A 21,199-nucleotide genomic window follows, 5' to 3' on the forward strand; every position below is an offset into this window, starting at 1 on the left:
TGTGCATGTAGAAAATCCAGAAATCAACCTGTGGGAAGTTATTAACAAAAGAACTAAACAAGGTCAGTAGATACAAAACCAATAAGCAGAACTCAGCTGCGTTCCTAGAGAGCACCAGCAGGTAGAAACACAAGTTTTAAAAAGGCGCCATTTGCGATAGCAACAAAAACACACAAAAATGGGTGTGCACACGCGTAAATAACCCAGGAGCAAATCTAACAAAAATGTCGTCTGTATGCAGCATGTTTTTGAATAAAAGACTCAATATCGTACAAGTGTTGGTTCTCCCCAGAATCGTCTGTCGATTTTACGCCGTTTCAGTACAAAAAGAAATCACGCCTTAAGTCTTCGTTAATGTGTTTCATTGAAGTGGGTTTATTCACACATAAAAGAATAATTATACCCTGGCCCCGAAACCATGGACAAGGTCAGAGTTTCCTCACCCAAAAAGCAAGAGAGGGGGAGAGATGTTCTAATAAGTCCCTTCCTGCACTGAAATCCTATGATCTCCCATCTCCGAGCTCCGAGGCTCCCTGCGGGGCTGGCGAGACGCCCCTGTCACTCCTCCCCCCTACACTGCCCACTAGGGAGAAACAGAAGGAAGGACCAGGGCGGGATCGGGTCTAAGCTCCACCCCGAAACCTCGACTTCTACCAGGAGGGAAAGGCAAAACGAATCATGACACATCCCAAACATGATGTAATCATCGTAAACGGCTTTTAAAGGATTATGTAACCACGGAAAATATTCATGACCTCCTAGGTGGGGGGGGGAAATTGCACATCTACTATCATTACAATTCCAAATGCAAAGACACGATCCAGGACCCAAGGCCGCTCAAGCCGTAAGCTTCTCCTGGAAGACGTGTTTTGGTTGGCCTGCATTTTATTTTTAATTCTAATCGTCTAACGCTAAAAGTTTGGAGATGTGCCATAATAAATGTCCAGACGTCCAGTTTCTCTTAAAAAATGTAAGTATGGACCCACACGGTGCCAGATTCTCGCGTGGCAAATAGTGAGGACCAGCCCCGGGGCGGCCGCCGGGGGAGCTGCTGCTGTCCCATGGCAAGTCCCCACCTGTCCTGCTCCTCTCACTCTAAGGGAGAGTGACTCCTGGATTGTGAGGCTGTTTCGATGCCTCCATGTTTTGCTTATGCTGTTCCCTTCTCCTGAAATGCCTTTCCACCTCTCTCTTTTAACAGGTGGAAACCAAATTGTGGCAGATGGGATCATGAGAACTTTAATGCTCTCTCCGAAGGAAAACCCAGGGGACCGCATCAGGGGGAAGGCTGGGCTCCCCTCCTGGCCTGGGAAGGACCTCCAGATGTGACCACCCTCCAGACATCATGAGGACAAGCACACCGGTCGCTGACGGTGACCTTCTTATGCCTGATGAAGCCTGATGACCATGGCGACCCAGAGAAAACCCCGGCGCAGCTGCTGGGCGGGGGCGCCCTCAGCAGCCTGGGACGTCTGTTTGGCCCAGGGACCGAGCACGGGGCTCAGAGGAGGCAGTCCCTGTTGCTGTGCTCCAAAAACAGGCCAAGTGGACACTGTGTGTCCCACTATCTCGTGCGGCTCCACTCCGCTCTGCTCCCCGGAAACCCATACCGCTTGCCTGGTAAGCCTCCTTTTGGGCCACGGCATCTACTAGCGAGGGCACTGGAGCCATGAGGTCAAGGTGAAGGCCAGAGCCCAGCAGGTAGCTTTGGGGTGGTGCCTCTTACTGGAACCACTGAGTTGGAGAGGGCGCCTGGGAAGGTACAGCCTTGACCACGGTGCCACATCTGGTCACAGCCCAGGGTCCGTTCTGTCCCACTCCATGCCCTGAACACAACAGCAGGTCCTCTGTAAACAAGCAGCCAGGAGTCTTCGAGGGCACACCTATAGCCCTAGGAACATCTGGCCACAGAAAGTGGACGGCTGTGAGTGCCAGCCCACACCAGTCCTGGGAGAGCCATCACTAGCCACAGGTCCAAATGCACCCCAAAGAGAGGACACCCCCCCCCCGAAGAATTGTCGGAACCTCGCCATGTTCCAGAACCCTTGGGCTTTTCCAAGTCTGGGGGGCAGCCTGTCCGTACTGGCCTCTGCCGTGTTTTTCCGACAGCAGAGCTCCCTTCACGTGACATGGTTCTCCTAGGCCAGGCCTGTGAATTCCTTATTTTAAGCAACTTCATGGAGACATAAATTCGAATATGACACAGTTCACCTCTTTCAAGCGTACGTTTCCACAGTATTTAGTGCACCCACGGCATGGTGCCCCCAGGGTCGCGTGAAGTCTACAACACCTCCATCAGCCCCCAGAGCAACCCCTGCCTCTCAGCCTCTGCCCTCCACCTCCCCGAGCACCACCCCTGCCCCGTGCCTGGCCATCATGGCCCTGTGCTCTGTCTCTGTGGATTTCCCCATTCTGGGCATGTCTTCTGAATGCGATCACGTGCAATGCAGTCTTCTCGTGCCCGGCTTCTTCCGTGGAGCAGAGTGTTTCCGAGGCTCGTCCATGCAGTAAGTAGCACATGCCAGGACCTCACTCCTTCTAAAACTGAGTCACAGTCCATTGATGATTATTCATTCCCCAGTGGATGGAACCTTGGGTTCTTGCCTCCTTCTATGGTGAATCAAGCTGTTATGAGCGTTTACGCACAGGCTTTCGTGAGGCTTGTCTTGGGTCTGTATCTAGGAGAAGGACGGGTGGGTCCTATGGGAACTCTGGCTCGAACTGCTTGAGGACCTGCCGGCCTGTTTCCCGAAGCAGCTGCCTCATACACTCCCACCCTCGGGGAAGGAGGGCTCCGATCTCGCCACAGCGTCATCAACCCCGACACTTGCTCGTATCCGTCTTCATGATTCTAGCCGTCCTGGTGGGGCTGAGGATCCACATCGTCTCCCACGAAGCACAGCTCGTGGGCTCGAGGGTTGTCCACTCAGGGCCTCCCCTGAGCCAAGAGGGGTCTGAGTCACTGAGAACGGCCCCAGTGAAACGTCCCCTAGGAGCACCATCTCCTTGCTGACCTTCTTATCTGGAACATGAAGAGGACTGTGGACATCAAAAGGCCTGGAGTACACGGGCCTGGCCACATTATTCCTCCAAAGAATGGGACCTCCTCTGACAAATGAGCTCAGTTACAAAGGGAAAGAATGCCGGGCTGGCCGTGGCCGTGGCCGTGGCGGGGAGGCCCAGCCCCGCACGGCACTCAATAGCTCCCGGAGGGGCAAAAGGAGGGTCATACTGACTGTTCACCTACGGACACGCCACCGACGGGAAAGGGGGCCGCGCACCCCGAGCGGACTCCTGGCAGGACATCTGGGCAAAGCCCCACACTGTGCTAAAGGAGGACCAAGAAGGCAGGGAGCAGTGATCGGTGCTCAGAAAGCAGTCGGAGGGTGAGTAAGCTGGAGAGCGCAGAGCTCGCCCCTTCATCAGAAGAAAGCATTGACAGAGCTTTCCTCTGCGTTTTGCTGTTACGTTTCCTTGAGGACCCCACTGACACACACGTTACTATTTCTGTTTTACAGATGAAGAGACAGGCTGGAGAAGGTCAGCCCCTTGCCCACCGCCGCACGGGCCCACACGTTTATCCAGCACGCCGCTGGCTCCGCCGTGGTCAGGGTCATCACTAGGATTCCGTGAGCTTCAGTTCTAGGTGATCTTTCTGGACAAACCCAATTCTGTCCTTCAAAGGACTGTCTGGGATCACAGATCATGGTAAAAAGAGTAAAAAGGGTAAACATCTCAGCATTTCACAAAGTCAGGACCGAGGATCCGAGGGGGATGGAGCCGCAGAGACCAGCTTGCCAGTGGCTGCCAGCGGTGCGCGTACGTGTGGCTGGGAGCGGTGAGCCCATCATTTGCCAAATACCCAGAACCTGCACTGTGGGGTCTGGCTCTGCGCCTTCCTTCTCTGTACGAATGCTGCCGGCGTGCGGAACTGTGGCCTCCCGAAAGAGATGTCCGCATCCTAATCCCCAGTCCCTGTGAACGTGACCTTATTTGGAGAAAGGTCTTTGCCGATGTGATGAAGGGAAGGATCTCGAGATGAGATCATCCTGGCTTAATTAGGTGCCCTAAATCCAGTGACAAGTGTCATTACAAGAAGAGGAGAAACACAGAGGGCGCGCCATGTGAACACGGGGCCGACGGAGGATGAGTTCATGAGGCAAGGAACGCCAGGGTTTGCTGATGACCACCCATAGCCAGGGGAGGGGAGCCTGGACCAGACTCCCCGGAGCCCTCCAGAAAGGAGCAGTCCTGCCGACACCTTGTTTGGGGACTTCTGGCCTCCAGACTGTCAGAGAATAAATTTTAGTTGTGTTACAGTCATTCATCACAACAGACAAAGGAGACTGATACACGACGCAAGGACACACCTCGCACCTCGTACGACACAGACCCACGTGGCAGCCAGCGCCCAGGAGGGCACATTGGGCCGGTCGCTCTACAAGCCAGCCCATCCATACCAAAGTCTTCCAGACGGGCGTGTCCTCCCTCTGACCTAGAACTTCCACTCTTGGGAATGTATCCTCGTGAAATCAGCAGGTAGGTGTGCAAAAATGTACGTGCAAGATGAGCCATTAAAGGATTGTTTCAAATATATATAAAAAAAGAAAACTCTTCAATGTATTTGTTACATATGTTGGGAAGTATTTGTTTGAGGAGAAACTATGAATCCTTTTAAACTGATTGTACAGACGGATATTTTTGACATGGGAATATGTTTGCCGTGGATTGTAGGATGCGAACTCTAGGACCTTCTTGAAGAGGCAAAACTACGGAGAGAGTGAAATGATAAGCAGTTGGCTGGGGCCGGTGTGGGGGGAGGGATGGGCAGGTGGACCACGGAGGATTTTTAGGGCAATTCAACTAGTCTGTGTGACATTGTAGTGGTCAATACAGACACGATCCATTTGTCGAAAACCACAGGACGAACAGGACGAAGACTGAACCCAGATGTAAACTGTAGACTTAGTTAATAATAATGTATCAATATTGGTTCATCATTTGTAACAAATGGACCACACTGATGCACGATGTACCCAAGCCCAATTTTTTTGCAAACTAAAAATGTTCTAAAAATGTCTATTAATTTTTTTAAAGGCTGCAGCTTACAAAGCAGTACATAGAGAACTGTCCCATTTTTAAGAAGAAATAGTGGCCCCCACACCGTATCAAGGTGAACCACCTCACAGCATTCAGGGTCCAGACTACCAGTCCCTCGGCACGATACCATTTTCTGATTTTTTGAGACAAATCAGGAGAATATAGGTATCAATTTTGTTTTGACGGCTGTTGTAAAATACGTAAAGTTTTCTTTGTCCAACTCATGCATATACATAATTTGACAAATCGGTTGCTTCAACCGATGTCAGTTTTTTAAAAAGCACGAAGTTCCAGGCCACACATGTGGCCTGCCAGGGTTAACACTTGCTCCATGGCAACAGGAGACGCCACCCCAGAGCCGTGGCTTCCAGCTGCAGCACCCTGACCCCTCTGTGCCCACCCCCCACGCACCCTCCCCAGGCTCCACAGGGCCAGCACTGCCCTTGGCGATGCCAAGAATATCCACGTGTCCCTGTGTGGGTTTCCTCCACCTTTTCCTCGAGGGCTCAGCAGTTCGTGTGGCTTGCAGCCCACTGCCCCAGCCATGGCCGTGGCCCTCGTGGCGGATCACATAACGACTTCTCCTCACCATTGTGGGTCCCAGCTGGTCACTGTGCCACAAACACACCCCAGAAACAGAGGTCCAGCGGGGAAGCAGCCCCACTGCCAACACACTCGGTTTAGGACTCGCGTCCCTCTGGGAAACTTTCCCGCATGGCCAGCGGTGCCTGATGGCGGAGGGGTCCGCACCTTGGCCAAGAGTGACCCCAAGACTCTGCCAAGAAAAACCAGACTGTGTTCGTACACAAGGGCTTGACAGCCGTGTGCACCTACACTGTACACGGCAAATGTGTGTGTCTGTGTTTGGAAGAATCTTCTGGGACATCTGGAGCTGGATGGCCTGGCCGGCCCCACTTCTTCCTGTGTACGAACAGGGTCTGCAGGGAGGGGCAGGCGTGAAAAGTCTCAGTAAATGACTCCGTTACACACAATTTAGTTAATCCCTTCTAATCTTTCCAGACTGATCCCCCCACCCCCCACGCCAGAATTGTCCAGAAAGACCAGAGGCATTTTGCTGCAGTCAGAGGGATGCTTTGGCATGTAGTCGGTGGGGGCCAGGGGGTGCTGGCGCAGAGACGACGTGCCCGGGATGGCCCGCCACGAAGAGTCCTCAGGCCCAAACGCCAGCAGTGCCCCGGCTGAAATCCCCTGCTTGGAAGGCTTCATCGCCCTAGTTCCTGGGGAGTTTGAGCAGCTGGAGTAGTTGGGGTTTTTATTTGAGACAGAGAGAGACATAGTGACAGAGAGAGAGCAAGAATGGGAAGGAGCGGGAGAAGCAGGCGGCCCGCGGAGCAGGGAGCCCCGTGCAGGGCCCCATCCCGGACTCTGGGATCATGACCTGAGCCGCAGACAGACGCCCAACCGACGGAGCCACCCAGGCATCCCGAGTCGTTAGAGTAGTTTTGTGCTTTTAAGTGCCCAGGAAGGCCTGGACCACCGCACTCTGGCCTCCCCACAGGCATGTCCTTGCTGGTTTTCCTGCGCTCTTCCATGTCCTCGTCCCCAAAGGCAGACCCTGTGAGCTGCCGGCCTTTCCAAGACCTGGCCCCTTCCCCCGACTTGTCCCCGAAGGAGCAACCGCAAACGTGCGACTTCCTGACTCGTGGTAAAATCACGAGCTGGGACCCCGGGGAAAGCTCTGAGAAAGGACAGAAGCTGCTTGCCCATCAACCCTGGTCTCTTCCTCCTTGCCTGGAGTAGGGACCCCATTAGGGAGGGACAGTCACCATCTTTGACCCCGAGGACGCCTTGACTCAGAAATTGCTTTGAAGACCACCCATCAGCCAAGGGCTCCCACCTTCCACCTGCGTCTCAGTCCGCCCTTCCCTCCTGCCTGGCCCGTGTCCCCCCTTGCCTGTCCCCCGGGTGGACCTCTCCCAGACGAAGTGTTTGAGAAGCTTCCCACCCCCTCCAGATCCGCTCTTCCCATGGTCCCCTCCAACTCGGGGCGGTGGCGTCTGCTCTTCCCACGGCTCAGGTATGGACCCTGGAGTCTCCTGGACGGCTCTCTGTCTCTCACACGCCACATGCGAGCTTGGGAACCCTCCGCAAATGCCGTCTGTCCGGCTCAACAAACACGTGTTGGATGAGTGAAGGAATGAACACAGAAGAGGAAGGCCTGGGGTCGGGGCGTTGACGATGCAGCCCGTGCCAGCCTCTCCGGGCCCTGCACGAGAGAAAGGAGGGGGTTCGCCGTAGCGGGCGCCACGCGGGGCGCTGCAGAGGGGAGGCTCGTGTCCCCGAGGAACTCGGAGTCTAGCGAGGGACACGCACGAGCAAACAGAGACTCGGGGATGGAGCGGAGCGCGCAGTGAGAGGCAGGCGGGGGTGCCGTGGGCTCCTCTCCTGCTCACGCTCCACCGGCGATGGATCCAGACCACCTCCCTGCCCGGAACCTTCCTGGGATCGCCGTCTCTCCGCCTTCGCCCCTCAGGCAGCCCTTTCCCTTGGGTCCCCCGGTCTGGCAGGGCTTCCCCCAAGGACCCTTCCTCTGTGGCGCCTCTCTCGAGCCCGCCAGCCTCCCGGACCTCTGGTGAACCCGAACGTGTCTGCACCTACGACACATGGCCCGGTGCTGGCTAACCCAGGGACCAGCGTCCCAACTGGCAGAGGGAAGTTTGGACACAGACACCCACACACACTAGGTGTGGACAGAGGGAGGGACCGGAGGGACACAGCGACAAACCAGGGATCGCCAAGGATTGCTGGCGGCCACCAGGAGCTGGAGGAGGCCAAGAAGGATCCTCGTCCAGAAACTTGCAAGGGAGCCTGGCCCCGCCGACAACTCGATCTGGGCATCTGGCCTCCGGAACCAGGAAAAAAATCATGTACGCGCCCCAGCGTCTGATGGTTCTTTCCAGCGGCCAGAGGACGACGCCCCAGCCAGCGGACACTCCACGCAGAGACTCGCACCTGTAACGAGCTCTCCGGGCAATGTGGGTGCGTGTCCGGCCTGAGCCCCGTTTGGAGGCCTCGCCGGAGGCCCTTCATCCCCCTTGGGCTTATGGGATTGGCAGGAACCAAGTGTCCCTTGTCCTCTGCAGCGGGATTGATGGGGGCGTAGCGCTCTCATCCCCCCTCCTCCGTTAGTGCTCTTGGCCCCGCAGGAGGCAGGCTGGGAGGGCCGCCCCACGGGCGCACAGTGGTGTGACCGCCCGCTCCCAAGTCCCACCAAGCCAACGCCAGCCCTTCTTCTGGGCGGTGGGCCCTGGGCTTGCCTCCTGCTTCCTGCAGGGACACGAGCAAGGGTGGGGCGCCCCTGGGAGCCAGCGCTTTTACTCCCACCGCAGGGTAGGGGTGTCTCCCGCTGTCAGAGAAGAAGCCTCGGCCGGGCTCTCCTCCACCTCTGGGTGAGCGACAGCCCAGAGCCCCGGCTGGCCCTGCTCCCCGGCTCTCACCTTGCCAGACTCTCAGGACAGTTCCTGGGGACTGGGGGCTCAGGGGCCTGGGATAGTGGCATTGGCCTTCTGGCTCTTGGTTAAAAAGCTACCCTTTCTCCCTGGGGAGTCTGCCCCTTACCAGGGGACAAGAACAATTCCCCTCCCCCGACCCTCGCCTCCAAAATAAACTGTGAGCCTTTCCTCCAAGAAGGAGACCCCACCCACTGCCCACTAACTCCGGGATGACCATGGGGGCCTGTGTGTTTCCCATTTCCCCACAGGACTCACAGCATCTCTGGAAACAGGGGCTCCTGTGACCATTCCTCCAAGACCCGACCTCGGGCGGCCCGCAGCAGTTAAGTGTGGCAATGCTGGCGTCACTACACCTATTTGCAGAAGCTGGACAGACCCTACAGGAGTGCTCATTTTCAAGTCTATGAGCCAAAGACCCGGTGGCAAGTTGTCTTCACCTTTAAACCAGCCGCACCGTGATAAGCAATGGTCTGCAGAAGCCACGTTCCTGGGTCCCTATGTTCGTGGTTCTGCGGCTGGCACCGTGGCTCTCCACCCCCTGGGGACTCCACGCAGAAGGTGGGAGCCTGGCCCACTGTGACGACAGCCTCTGCTCCTATCCATCCCTCAAAGAACAGGTCTCCTCCCCGGGCTCTGAAACAGCTTCCGAAACAGCACCTGTCCCTCACTGCAAACCGTCTGATCACTTACACAGGCGCGGGGCACAGAAAATATTTCCATGCAAGTGTGTTTCTGGGATAACAAATACGTTTTTCCAATGGAATGTGGAGAGTTGAGGGCCGTCCTCACAGTCCGTCCCCAACAGCCACAGCCGGGATGATTTTGCAAGGCTAGACCCAAGGTCCCGTCCCCGTAATCAACTCTCAGACTTTGCTGGAACTGAGGATCCGCAGGGAGCTGTGAAAATGCAGATTCCAGGGACAACCTAGAGGTTCGAGTCCATAGTATCTGGGTTGGGGGCCGGGAATCTGCATTTCTACCAAGTTTTTCATGTGACTTTGATGGACGCGGTCTGAGGAACACTGCTCCAGAGATATACAGCCTGGGAACTTCTCCCTGCGATCATCTTTAAAACACAAACAAACAAAACCATGTCCCCACAAGGATGCATGCTCATGGGTGACAGAAATGACTCCTCTGCATCCAGAGTGTAGGCCACGGGTCTGAGCCCAAGAAGAGACAAATAACCAGTACCTTTTCTTTTGCCCGATTAATCCCCAAAACCTCATAATGCTTTTATAAACCTGATAGTTGACGGTAAGGATTTCACCTGACTCTCACTGCGGAAAATGTAGCAAACGGGAAGATGGGTGCTCTCACCCACAGACTCACATCCAGAAGGTCCTGCGTCCAATGGGGAGGCCATAAACAACTTTCTGGAGTAAATTTTACAATTACATAATTCACGCATATCAAAGATATAATTTGATGATGTTTTCGTGAATTTACCAACTTGCGCCATTTCTGTCATCCCACAAACATCTCACGCCCACTCACGGCTCGTTCCCTGCAAGCAGGACCCCTGCTACCTCTGAAGCTGTGGTCAATCCATGCTCTGTCTCTATCGGTTCCCCTTTCTGGACATTTTGTACGAAGGAATCACACAGCGCGTGGTCTCTTGGGAGGGGCTTCTCTTCCTCAATGGTGTTTCCAAGCTTCACCCATGTTGTCCCACAGACCCGCAGCTTGTGCCTTCTTGCTGCCGACAAACATGCGGCACCTTGTCCAACCCAGTCACCAGCTGATGGACGTTGTTTCCAGTTCGTGAAATCATTCTTTGGGGATGACACAGACTCCATATCCTGAGGACGTGTCCACAAGGGAGACTGGCATCTGGCTGGTGAAATCCGCATGGGGGTTTCTATCATTTGGGTTCTCTAGTCCATGCAAGGCCAGTTCTCTGGATGCAGAGCTTGAGGCAAGGATTCTGGTGCGGGAGGTTTACCAAGGAAGAAGCCTGTGAGGGAAGAAAGAGGAGGGAGGACGTGGTGCAGGGATGCCTGGCACAAACCACACCTTTGAGTTGTGCCTTTCTGAGACTGAGGCAGACTTTTGAACCCCTGTCGGTCATTGGTTGGGCTGCGCCCTTGGAGTGGGGGGCAGGGCACATAACTTCCTAGGTAGGGTGGGACCAGCCACATTACCACCAATGGGGGACTGGACCACTCTTGGGGTGGATCAAGAGCTTCCTGGAGGAGGTGACAGTTCAGGAGATACTTGGAGAGTAGAACTCGGTCCAGACATGAAGGTGAACAATGGAATTCAAGAGAGAAAACAGAAACAAGAAAGCAAGGAGGTCTTGCTTATTTAGGGACCCAGGAAGTGCTGGAGCTAGAGCCCAGGGAGGAGTTGAGGACGGGGTGAGGCTTTGGGGTCTGAGCTTTCGCTCAAAGCCTGTGTGAAAACCCAGGAGCTGATGTGGGCACATCAACTACGCAGTCTGGCCTTCAGCCTAACTGTCCTCATGGACTTGCCCATCACCGCCCCTGCAGCTTTCACGGGTGACCCGGGATGTGGGGCATCCTCAGTTTGGACTCTGTTTTCTCATTCTTCCCGTCTTCCCATCCCCAGGCGGGAACCTCGTGGGGCCCTTATGGGCTCTGCCCTCCTGTGTACAAAGACTGGTTAATTCTGAGGGAGGCCTAGGTGTTCAGTTCGTTCCCTAGCATCTCCAACCAGGAGGGACCTTTGTGACAAACCCTGTGTTTTCTTCTGCTTCAGACCAGCGAGCTGTCCCACCAGGCAGCACTGGCATCAAACAACGGTTCGAATCCTGTCTGTTTTCCTTCGAATGCTCCGTCTTCACCCAGCCGCAAGCCAGCTCCGTTAGGAGGGCCGGGCTGCACAGTTCTGGGTCCTGACTGGGCTGGCGTTCGCACTTGGAGGAAGAGAAAATGATCCAGCTGTTTTCTGTCAGCTCTGGAACGCAGTGTCACCTGTCTGGGTGGGGGCTGCTGGTTGGCTGAGTTCGACGGATGGACCCCCCCAGGAGCCCTGGGGGTGTGATTGGTGAGACATTCTCAGGGCATCCTGGGGAGAACTGGGGTGCTGGGAGCAAGGCCCATGCACTTAGTGGCTTTCGGAAAGGAGCAACCTCTCTCGGAAATTCAAAGACTAGAGCTGGACAAACATGGTGGCTCGTGCTCGCTGACCTTGACTCCAGGTGGAAGGGCATGAGCTCAGAGCCTCCTCCGCCAGCCGGGAGTCTCCCCTCTCCCCCAGGGCCTTTGCTCTTGTCCCTGGGGGACATCACCACGAGGTAGGGTGGCATTGTCTGTTCATCGCTCTGCATATCCTCGCGGGACTTCAGCCAGAGGGAAAGCCTGGTGAGATCAGGGACAGAGCTTGTATGTCTGTACCCCCTGGAGAGGGGGACAAGGGGACAGTGGAGGTGCCTGGTGGGGCCCAGGGTTTGGTGCTTCCTCTTCCAAAACTTCTTTTGGAACTTCTAAAACTTCGCTCCTCTTTCAATCTCTCTGTCTCTCCATCTCTCCTTCTCTGTCTCTGCATGTCTCCCTGTCTCTCTCTCTCTGTCTCTCTCCCTCTCCAGCCGGCCTCTGCTCTGTACTCCTCTCCCTCGCTGCTGGAAGGTCTCTGCGGTATGTGGGATGGACTCCAGCACCGCCCAGAGGGTTCTCAGGCCAGAGGGAGGAGGAAGGATTTCTGAGAGCGCCCTAGGCGTTAGTGGGCAGGAGATGCTGACCCACAGGGTGCTAGGCTCTCAGTCCTGGGCTTCAGGCACCCAGGAGGCAGGAAAGGCCACTTACTTTGCACATGGCAGCATTGTTCTGCCTCAGCGGACGGCCCCAGGCCTGTGTGGGAGGCGCCGGGGGGGACAGCGACTGGTCCCGAAGGACAGGCTGAGCCGGCTGCCTCTCCCAGACGCGTCACCCTGGGCCAGTCCCTCGGGAAGGACCCCGTCCGCATTTGGTGGAAATTGCTCAGTGTGCACACCTTCCGACTGGCTTCTCTCACTGAGTAAGACACATTTTACGTTTCCCCATGTCTTTTCGTAGCTCAAGAGCTCATTTGTTTCTAGCACTGAGCTCTGTGCCTTGTCTGGATGGACCACAGCCTTATCCACCTGCCTGCTGAGGGACGGCTCGGCTGCTCCCGGGTCCCGGCAGTCACGAAGACGGCTGCTACAGCATCCGCGCGCAGGTTGTGTCTGAACATACACTCTCATCTCCTTTGGGGGAAGATCAGGGAGCACGGTTGCTGGATGGTCGGGTCACAGTATGTTTCGTTTTACAAGAAACTGCCAAACCGTTGTCCAAGTGGACAGCACCGCCCCATCTTCCCGCCCGCGGCGAGCGAGAGTTCCCGGCCTGCGCATCCTCGCCGTCAGGCGTCAGCAGGGTTTGGATCTGGACTGTTCTAACGGGTGTGCAGGGGTGTCTCGTGGTTTCAGTCTGCGATTCCCTGACGACTTCTCGCACGTGTACGTGCCATCCACACGTCCTCTTCGGTGAGGTTCAAGTGTCTTTATTAACTTAGCCAAGCAGCGGAGTCTGAAGAAATACAGGAGCGATCTCAGTTCCCTACCCAGGTTCTATCCTGTGCTAATTCTTTGAGAAGAATCACTAAGAAGGGCAGGAAGGGATCCCAGGGGCACTCCTGAAAGGGAGCTGGCTCCGCTGGGAAGTAAGCTCTTCCCACCCTCCACCGTTCCTTTCTCTGCTGCCCAGAACTCAGATGCGATGGCTGGGCTTCTGCAGCCGTTCTGGACCCTGAGGTGTCTCTGAGTCCAGGAAACTGTGCATTAGGCTGGTAGAGCAGACGGACTAAAGAAGGAACAGGGTTTCTGATGAAGCCTTATAGCGGCCATGGCCTGCTTACCTCCAGGCTTCTTTTAGGAGGAGAGAAACAAACTTCTGTGCTTCCTAAGACACTTAGTTTGGACTTGAACTTTTTATGCAGTTAAATTACTTCTTTCCTCTCTGAAGAGCTGTGCCAGCAAACACCACCCCAGTCTCCAGTGACCCTCCACGCCTATGACAGCTGCCATCAAGGGAAGGCAATAACCCACCCACCCCCACTGGGGACTGGCTTCATGCTCTAGCCCCACAGATGTGCTGAGGAAGCTCCTGTCCTCCCTTGGGGTGAATGACCCCTTTAGTAGTCAGCGGGAACCACCCATCCAGACAGGGGTCTGGGGGACACGCTCTGGAAAACATGGGACAAGTTGTAACGAAATAAATCATGAGATTGAGACTCACAGAGAGTAACGTATTTCTGCATCACGGGCCACTTTAAATCCGGGTTTGTGTGTGCTGGTGTGTAAGCAGCGAGAGCAATAACAAAATCGAGGAGGTATTTTAAATTCCACCTTTATCCCCAGAAGCTAACAGAGTCAAGCTCGCTAAAAGTTGACTGTCCATTAGTCTTCCCGTGGGGGAAACAGAGGCCACCGTCGTTCATATGGGATCATCGAGCCCGTGGAACTAACTGTCTCGTGGAATGAAGGAAGGAACTCGCAAAGGTTCATTTGGCCGAAGAAATTGTGACCCTTGTTTTATTTTCTTTTTAGATCATGTTAGTCTATAGTTAGCACTATCTGACATAATCTAATCATGTGGCTTCTGATATATGCTAATGGCATGCTGATGGAATGCTAATGATATGCTAACGATCCTTTCTAATCAGGTGGATGCCCTATGAAACTTTCCCAGGGTGTGAGATGCCCTATGGAGGTGTCACTGGTTGCCCTTCTCAGCCCTGAATTTTAACTTGCCCCCTGTCCCTACGTCTTGGGTACAAGGGTCACCACCGGAGGACTCTCTGACCATAGCTCAGACACTCAGACCCAGTTTTCAGGCCTTGTATTAATAACACGTGCCTTTGGCACTGGCCAGGACCTCAGTACGGCCTCTGGGCCGAGTGTAAAGCTCGGCTTTACCGAGCGTAGGCCTAGCCCCAGGCAGCCTCTCCATGGTTCCTACTTGGGGAAGGAATGGGCGCCCCTGCTCCTTGGAACCACTGTCCTGGACCTCCTGCTGCCTGACCGTCAGATGTCCATCTTCACACAGTCAGGAATTCACAGGAAGGCTAGAGACCCTCCAAAACCATCCCTTCTGTTCAGGCCTCTCCAAGGAAGGCTGTGCCTTCGGTAACGACCTGCGGCCCATCAGACAACAATAACCAAATTTCCTGGATGTGAAGAAAGCAAGCAAGCAGGTTGTTTGTTGTTTAGACGGAGTTGTGAGCTGAGCGGCCCCCACAAAAAGATCAAGTTCTAATCGCTTGGGAAGGGGACCTTATTTGGAAACAGGCTCTTTGCAGATGTAATGGGTTAAAATGAGGCTGTGCGGGAGTCAGATGGGTCCCGAACCCATGTCTGGTGTCCTTAAGAGAAGTGAAGAGGCCATGGAGACAGAGGCAGAGCTGGGGGAGGGGCTCGGCCACAGTCCAGGAGCCCCTGGAGCCCCAGAAGCCGGAAGAGACTAGAAAGACCCTCCCCAGAGCCTCCAGACCCACGTGGTCAGACCACACCTTGACTTCAGACTTCTCCTCTCCAGGAGCGTGAGTACCTTTCCGCTGGTTCGTGTCCCAGGACACCTCGGCACGTGGCTACAATGTTTCAAACAACCTGACTGTGAATCTAGGGGAAACAGGTGGTAAGGGGGATACAGTCAAATGTCCCCTCGGAATACTTGGCTCCTTCACTCAGTTACACAACACTGCATTTGTTTCTCCGCCCATTAAAGCGGACATCAGGCATCGTTAGATCCAGGTGGCTTGACCATGTAGGATAGCCGTGTTTCATAGAGGCACCGACGGCAAAGTAACACAAACCTTTGTTACAAAATGTCTCCCATTTTCATTATTTTTTCACGTTTTGGGGTGTAAGGAGAGAATTAAAGGTAAGAAGCACTCCTAAAAATGGCAGGTTGTAAAAGCTGGGGTCGCTGTGAACGGGACTGTAGAATTCACTGTACGGAAGCTCGCTGAGACCCTGGAAAGTGACGCAGGTCTTCTTGGAAGACGCTCATGAACAGTTACTCCGTCCGTCCCCGGGAGGCCGAGTTGGCTGTCGTGACCTGTGTGGCCGTGGTTGCGGAGCAGAGGACGAGCAATCATGTAACCTGGAAGGAGCTGGGAGGGAAAACCATCCCACCAGGAATAGGACCCGGCTCTCGCTGTGGCAAGACTAGCTCCCTGTCCCTGGGGTCAGCACCACAGCCGGAGCGCTGACGCTCTGCTGACTGCAGGTCCTGACTCAGGGCTCGTCTGGGCAGCCTCTGACCGCATGGCCACGGCTCACAGTGAGCTGGAAAGGTGCTGCTGGCCGTGTGAGGACAAGACCTCAGCTGGCTTAAGTCGTGCTTGGTGACGAGTAAGCATAGACGGAAATCGGAAAGGGGTCCCAGCGTGTCTAGGGCATGTGTTGCCATGGACATATGTTTTCCAGCAGACAGTGCCTTCACTGCAGAGTGACTTATATTTTTAGCTAATTAAAAAAAAAAAAAAACACAACTTCTTACAAAACCAGTGTGAGTCGGCTCTAGAACAGCTGGAGAATGGAGAACGCAGCGCCGTCATCCACTCCTGCCTATGGTTGCAGCCTTACTTCTGAGCACGCACAGACTTGTTTTTAATGTTTTTCAAAAGGGACCGTGTTGGAGGCGCCTGGGTGGCTCAGTCAGCTGGGCGTCCGACACAAGACCTCAGTTCAGCTCTTGATCTCAGGGTCGTGAGTTCAAGCCCCGCACCTGGGCTCCGTGCCGGGTGAGGAGCCCCCTTAAAAAGGCAGGGGAGGGGAGCATGTTGTATACAGTACTTCACTAATCTGATGTGTGCCTCGTGGATCGGGATGAGTTGTGATCAATCGTGATTAAACGTACATATGAGGTTTTCTTTTTAATCTTCATAATTTCACTAAGTTTTTGTTGAGCATCAGGTGGGGAAGCTGCATGGCTGTCTTTGGGCATCCTGCCTTTGGGAAGCTCACGGTCTGCAACGGAGGCAGCAATCATTGTTCCATAGTGCACAGACCTGTTCCCTTAAACTGCCCACCACAGTGAGATGAAAGATCACTACAGACCGGACCAGGAGCACGGAGTGGACTGGGGCCCGGCGAAGCATCTGACTGAGATGACCAGAACACCGGCGCGTCTCTCCACTGAGGGCCGGACAGAGTTAAGGACCCCTGCACTGTCAGTTAGGAAAGGTCATCTCCCTCCAAGCTTCCTTAACGTATTCACCTCTACTGTCCTGTACAGCTTTCACGGTTGGGGTTTTTGTTTCATTGCTTTTTCATTTAATTATTCTTAGTCATCTGGAACTCGTGTTCAAGCCGGGGATGGGTAGGGACCTGCGTTTACATTTTTCCCATATACTCTCCATTGATTTGAAACACAAACTATATTCTACCTATCGGAAGCTCATTGCCGAATTTTCTTTCATCCCATTAATTTGCACGTCTGTCCCCGTCACGTGCCGCACGCCGTCTCCACATCCGTGTCGTAGCAGTCTTCCTCACTGCTTCCTCCACTTTTCTCGAACATTTATGTCTCTGGATGACTTCTAAATGCTCTTTGTCAGCTTCATCCCAAAATCACACTGGGACTTCATTTGGCTTGTGTCAAACACATAGATTATCTGGGCAGACACTTGACATCTTTAAAGCCATAGATGGTCTGTCCACTAACAGAAAAGTGGTCTGTTAACGCCGATCTTCTATTATGTTCCTAAGTAGAGTCTCATAGTTCTCTTCTTTTATGGTGCTCTTCCTGCATGCTCCTTGTTGAACTGATTACTAGAGACTTTACAAACTGGGTTGCTATCGTGAGTAAGGTCTGCACTTGTTATGATAGTTCCTACTCAGTAGGAACTATCATGGGTAAATAAGAAAGTTACTGATTTTTGTAGAATTAGTTTCTAACTAGCCACATTCTGAATTCTCCTACACTCATTTTTCATGAATACTTCAGGATTTGCAGACAGACAATCATAGGATATAAAATACATATATGTTGTCTTCTCCATACCAAAACTACACCTCTGTGGGGACTTTCGGAACAATATTCATTCAGCACGAATGAAGCATTCTGACCTGTCCTAAACATAAATGTGTCTCGTGTTCAGTCATTGAGTATAAAGGCAGCTGCTGGAAATTATCCAGATGATTATAGATTTTCCTCCTTTTGACCTAGTAATGTAGAGAATTATGTTAGTAGATTTTCTAATATTGAGCCCCACTTTCTTTAAATAAGCCTGCCCGGTTATGCTCTATGCTTTTAAAAATTTGATTGGAATTGATTTGCCATTATTTTATTTGAAATCTTACTTTACAAATTTATTTTTATAACTTTGGTAACTGTAGGTTTGCTTTGTGCAAATGGGAAGACTGCCCATCTTTATTTTCATTGGTAAGAGTAGTAAATTGCATAGAGATATGGGGTCACTGGAGGGTTTGATGGAACTCAGCCTTTTTGGAGGACGTTACTTTGATAACTTTTCAGCTTCTTCTCTGGGTGTTTGCCTTTTCACATTGTCAACCTTGTCTTCATTCAGTCACTGGGTCATTTCCATTTTTCTAGGCGGCAGCAGGCCTCTCACAAGACGCAGAGAGCACAAGGGACTTCTCAGCAGTGAGCCCTACACAGCCTTCAGGAGAACTGTGTGAAGGATCTGGGGCTCTGTGGCCACCTGCCACGCCACTCTTGGTTGTTTCCCTCTTTATACCTTGATGATGAAAGCATTTAACCCATCTCGGAAGGCAGCCTTGACCTCATCCCACAAACGCCAATATGTCTGTAATTTCAGGTTTTACTTCTGCCTTGGCCTCATTTAGAAGAGTGTTTTCATTTTCATTTTTTGATTCTTTTTGCAAGTAAAATTAGAAGTGTGTTTTTAAGACCACATGGTTGGATCATAAATTTCTGGTGGTATTGCTTTGTAATCATGGCATGTGACTTGTATAAATATGACATAGGAGCCAGAAAATGTTCATTCTCTATTTGTAGGATATAGAATTTGCTTGTGGCTATGTCTACAGACTCACACATATCTAAACAATGTTTATTAATTATAATTACCATTGTATGCTCTATTTTTTGCCTGTTTCATAGATTTCCTTATGATGGGCCCACAGTCCGTATTCACTAGTAGTAGAGACTATGATTCAGAATTCAGAATTTTGTAGTTTTTTTAAAGGTAACATTTGAAATTTTACATAAAACTCCCACGGAGCATTGCTCTTTTTCAGCGAAATGCACAAACATTAGCACTAAGTTACAGAAGGCTGTAATACCCTTCCATAAATTCAGATTCACTTTGCTGCCTAATAGGCATTAGGTTGATGAACTCTTTTGCCTTTCAGAGCTTTGGGCGCTCCAAATATTGGAAAGAGATGCTGAGCCCTGGTGGGTTTCTGCCCTCACATTATATATTTTGTATTATATATTTTAGGCATAATTATCTATTGCCAAAAGGCTTGAGTCAGTATGACCTTATTGTGATTTGTACTATTATCAAAATAAAACTGCCTTCTTTATTCTGTTGGTACCTCTGCTGTTGAATTTTACCTGAGGCAATATTATTATTGTGACTCCTACTTTATTTTTGTTTGCATTTTCTTAGGATATATGCACCTATTCATTTATTACTTTTTACCTTTTGAAAAGAAATGGCACATATCTGATACTTGAATTCCTTAGTTTGGTTTTAGAGTCTTCATAACAAAAGAATCTATTCCGTTTACGTTTATTGTTTTATAGGCAAGATCAGTCCTACCTGTCTCCCATTGCGTGTGTATGCCTCTTGTCATTTGTTGTGTCTCTGTCTTGGTGTGTAGAATCTATACTAGGTTGAATCCTATGAAACTGCCTGAAGTCAGCAGTTTGGGACTTAAAAATATGGAAACTACATAGAGTTCATTCTGATAGTTGGCCATTACGTCCTGCTGCTTTGTCAATGCTGATCTGTTTCATGATTTTCCCTCTCCCCTCTGGATTCTGTAGTAGATCATTTTCAGGAGACTTCATCTTCTGGATACTACCCCACTTCTCCTGTCTTGTCCCACATCAGTGAATTTGTCCTATTTTGCATTTGTTTGCTTGCTTTTTAAATCCCTGATTTGTTCAGGTGCCATGTTTTTGAATAATTGGTCAAATCAGTCACGCTGGTTGGGTTTCCTTTCTGAGATCCCAGCAGAAAAGCGAGCTAAGTGCTCAATTCCAATCTGATCCCCAGTTTCCTTAGGCAGAACTTTACTTAGAAACCTAATCTCCATTCTGCTGGGTCCATTTTTGTCTGTTTTTTCCTCGTTTTGATTTTCAGCCACCTCTCGTAACTTTCTGTGGTGTCATACATTTTCATGTTTTCAGTGTCCCTGGGGGCATTTCACTAGAAGTGGGAAGAGAATTAGCTCGGTTGTTACCTGTCCCAGTTAGCTAACTCACTCCCCATCAACTCGTGCTGTCATGTCCCATGTAAAGTTTGGTTCTTCTGAGTTGCATTTGTAATTTTACAAATTTGCACCTTGTAATTTTAACATAAACCTACAGACACAAAATGATGGTGGCAAACAAGGCAAAAGGGAGCCATGAACCAAAGCTCATGGCAGATGGTTTTGCCTAGACACATAGAACAGCAGCAGTTCTCAGCCTAACAGTGATAAACCTTCCCTTGCAGCAATCAGGGGGATGTACTAGCAAATGCTCTGATAATCATGACAACTTATTTTAACCTTAAAAAATCAGGTCCATATGTAAAGTCCAATGTCACAAGGCAGATGAGACCCTGGTAGAATTTCTTGTTGACAGAAGCTGGGCTACATAGCTGTCTGACAGTCAGCCTTTGTTGTTACTGTTCACAGGCACCCATGTTGGCCACACATCTGTAGCCGGTGTGATAAGTCTGCCTCAAAGCCTTTTTCATTCAGCAAACTTGTACCCCCTAGGGCTAGTAAGGGTGTCACATTGCACCAATAACTCCATCAGTCCCAGACTTTTCCGAATGGGGTCCTAGGTGGTGAGCTATGTGGCAAACACTGAGTGCTCCCTGGCTTTTCTCCCTGGCTGTGGTCATCACGGGCTTTCTAAATCATGAATCTAATCAAGCCTCCCTCTGTTCAAGTGACTGCAGTGTGTCCCACTGCTGAGACACCAAAGCCAAACCCCATAGGGTAGCCCTAAGAGACCCTTCACAGAGCGGCCCCCAGCCTCTGCAGACTCACCCCTGAGGTCAGCTTCATTGACCCTCCACGCTGGCCCTGGATGTCGTCTGTCCTTTCGATGGCTCTGCTCTTTCCCACAGGCTGGCCCATACACTGGAAGGCCCACCCTCTTTCTACCCCCTTCCTCCTCTTGCTGCTAAAATCCAGCTTGTCCTTTGGGACCCAGAGTCTTTTCTGTCCCCAGGCAGGCTCAGTCAGTCTTCCTCCCATGTCTCACTGTCTGTCCTCCATCATGGCAGAGGCCCTGAGCCACTGATTCCCATTCTCCACGGCATCACTGCACTCACACCTGGGAGGAGATGGCCACAGGCTGGTTGTCTTGGAAGGTGGTGTGGGGTGGAACATGGGTGTGGGCTTGACCTCTCTGTACCTCCTTCACTCATCTACAAATTGGGGTATCTGTAGCACCTGCCTCCTTCTTCAGACCAAATAAGAGTGTTTACAA

General features: G+C 52.1%; 1 protein-coding gene across 2 annotated transcripts in view; it reads right to left on the reverse strand.

The window, feature by feature from the left end:
- The window catches only part of LTO1 (LTO1 maturation factor of ABCE1), a 112,927-nt gene that overhangs the window by 20,011 nt on the left and 71,717 nt on the right, over positions 1–21,199 (reverse strand). The window lies entirely within an intron of this gene.

This window comes from Mustela nivalis, assembly GCF_964662115.1.
Source record: "Mustela nivalis genome assembly, chromosome: 9".
Lineage (NCBI taxonomy): Eukaryota > Metazoa > Chordata > Mammalia > Carnivora > Mustelidae > Mustela > Mustela nivalis.